The sequence below is a fragment of the Sceloporus occidentalis genome, unplaced genomic scaffold, assembly GCF_023333645.1.
Source record: "Sceloporus occidentalis isolate IW3139 unplaced genomic scaffold, rSceOcc1.0.p SCAF_128, whole genome shotgun sequence".
NCBI classification, from domain to species: domain Eukaryota; kingdom Metazoa; phylum Chordata; class Lepidosauria; order Squamata; family Phrynosomatidae; genus Sceloporus; species Sceloporus occidentalis.
In genome coordinates this window covers 284,694-288,030 of record NW_028317108.1, presented here as the reverse complement: position 1 = coordinate 288,030, position 3,337 = coordinate 284,694, and positions in this window count along the sequence as shown.

Genomic DNA, 3,337 nt, shown 5'->3' with positions numbered 1-3,337 from the left:
CATCACTCCATAATTATTTTTAAATTTTTTAGCTATTTTTCTTTTTTTCCATATTTTTTTAAATTATTTTTTTAATATTTTACCAATCACATTGTGATTAGAAAGCTGGGCTCCATTGACTTGCATGGTTGAATACACAGGTACACTTTGGCAGCTGATGCTCGTTTTAAAAGAGTTTAGGAGGCAATCAACAATGGCGTCATTGAAATAGCAAGTAGCAAGCCATTCAGCCACACAGAACATCCACCCCACTGCGAGAGACTTTGCCACTCGCAAGATGGCGGCACATATTTAAAAAAATAACAAAGTTGGGAAAGTTAGCTAGAGGGTCTCTTTAGACCCTCCTGAGAACTCTGGCTCCCCTTGCAAGATAACTACAGATTGAGGTGTTGAATGCCTCGACCTTGAGGTATTACAGCAACACTGTTTAAGCAAAGAAAGTGATCATAGATCTAAACTTGTTTTACTGAAATTCTGTGCCAGGCACGTCATTGGACGTCAAGGGGTTAAGCGACTGTGATCGCAAGTGATCTTTCTACAGGAGACTCATTGGAAGGACACGGATATGTCTACACTCAGGGCCCCTTGGGTGGGAACCTGTGTTTCGGCCCCATACAAAACAAAATCCAAGGGGTAGCTGTCAGGAACCAATATTTCGCTACCTGAACCATGGCTTTTTTATACCTGTGGCGTTTACATCTGCGACCACTAGTGGCCACCCTCTGCCCTCTGGAACACTCAGAACTCAGGTGTGCCTTGTTATCTGGGTTGAGCCCTAGTCTACATCCAGCTGGGCCTTGTTATCTGGATTACCCTGCCTTTATGAACCTGCCCTGCCCTTCAGTCAGGGCCTTTGTATTGAAGTCTATGGACCTTCCTGCTGTGGCTCTGCACCTGTACTGTTCCTGGTTCCATGCTATTGTGTCCTTCCAAGTGGACTCCCTGCTATTGTGTCCTTCCAAGTGGACTCCCTGCTATTGTGTCCTTCCAAGTGGACTCCCTGCTATTGTGTCCTTCCAAGTGGACTCCCTGCTATTGTGTCCTTCCAAGTGGACTCCCTGCTATTGTGTCCTTCCAAGTGGACTCCCTGCTATTGTGTCCTTCCAAGTGGACTCCCTGCTATTGTGTCCTTCCAAGTGGACTCCCTGCTATTGTGTCCTTCCAAGTGGACTCCCTGCTATTGTGTCCTTCCAAGTGGACTCCCTGCTTTGTGTCCTTCCAAGTGGACTCCCTGCTTTGTGTCCTTCCAAGTGGGCTGTGTGCCTTTTGTACCCTTCCAAGCGGGCTGTGTGCCTTTTGTACCCTTCCAAGCGGGCTGTGTGCCTTTCGTGCCCTTCCAAGCGGGCTCTCTGTCTGTCGTGCCCTTCCAAGCGGGCTCTCTGTCTGTCGTGCCCTTCCAAGCGGGCTCTCTGTCTGTCGCGCCCTTCCAAGCGGGCTCTCTGTCTGTCGCGCCCTTCCAAGCGGGCTCTCTGTCTGTCGCGCCCTTCCAAGCGGGCTCTCTGTCTGTCGCGCCCTTCCAAGCGGGCTCTCTGTCTGTCGCGCCCTTCCAAGCGGGCTCCCTGCCAAAAGACTTATTACCTGTATTTTATTTTGCCATACGTCCGGTTACTTGCTTAGACTATATTACCCTTATTTGCTGGTCCTGTTATATACATGAAATACACTGCATTACCTGGATTTCTGTTTGTGGTGTCTTTGTGGTGTCTTTGTTTGCATAATCATGCACCATGGGTTACATACTGAACCCCAAGTATCCCCTGCGCATGGGCTCCTACCTGACCTGATCACCCGAGTCCTGACAGAATACAAAGGCCATTACAAGGAGTCTGCGGGGTTACTTTCAGTCATCAAAGTGATAGGAGAATGCTTGCTTGAACTGTGCAAATCATTAATGCAAATCTGGGACTCCAACTCCAATCACTCTCATGAAGACCATTCACCTACACCTGCTACATCACCTGAGAAATCCAACAAGCCTGTTACCAGTATTAAAAAGGAATCTCCTAGGAAACGTGAACCCCTTACCACAACCGAATTACAACAAAGGCGTGATGAGGAATCTTGCTTTTACTGTGGCAAAAAGGGACACTGGATCACTGTTGGTTGAATTAATGGTCGAATTCTCCTCAGAAAAAGTTATTTCCTTTAATAGATTATGCGCATAATCGAGACAAGGCACACAACACACAAAAGTCGAAGCGTTGTCTGATTATATGTTTAGATTACATGGTTTATATAGCATCTTATCTACTTGTAATAGCATGCATCATTATGATTGGTTACTTTTCAAGCAGGTTACACCTATTAAGCTGCATAATTAAAAATGGCCCAGACTTGACCTTTTATTCTATATATTATAGATAGATATAGAATATCATAGAGGAAGCGTGCTGGCGGGGACTGGTGCATATATCATGGACATGACATTTTCTACTTCCTTATATGTAAGCAAATAATATTTTCGATAACATAAGTATTTTTCCAACATTTCCCTCCTGTTTATCAAAATATTATTAAATATCAGACTCTTCATCTTCAGTATCGGTCATTAACACTGATAATTTATCTTTCATATCAACAACGTCATTAATATGTAGAGTCTCAGATACTCTTAATAATTGATCACATTCTTCTTTGTCGACCAGGGAGTACATAGTCTGATTTACAACTTTATCAATTGTCTTATTCAAAAGTCCTCGGCAACATGGAATAAAACAGCATCCTCCGAATATCAATACTGCGGCTACTATAGTGATAGTAATTATTCCGGACGTTATCATTCCTGACCATCGCCCGAACCATCCTTCTAACCAACAGGTGAACACATTATGTATTCCTGCATTCTCGGCACGTTCATTTGATAAAGATGTTAGATGTTATCGAGGGCTTTGGTGATGCTCCCATCAGGGGCGGTGTTATTTGGTATGAAGGTGCAGCATTGGTTCCCGGACATCTTGCACACGCCCCCTTTCTCGGCCAATAGCATGTCCAAGGCCATTCGATTCTGCCAGGCCATAAGGGAGGTCGCATCCAGTTGCTCATATATTCCTTTAATAGCGTCTCGAGTATAATTCACAAACCGCTGTTGATTATAATAGATGTAGTTTATCCAGTCCACGTTTTTTTTGCTATTGTACTCCACCAGAAAATAATTGATTCGAAACCTGCAGCAATTTGGTTTCGGGCTTTGAACTCATTTGGAACTCCTCATGGTACTCCAATTTCATCAATATATATTCGATCATCAAACGATCCTTGTGGTTGTATTGATCTTTTCGGCCTTGAGGTTGGTTCCTTCCGTGAGGTCAACAAATTTAAAGGTACAATGAGCTGTATT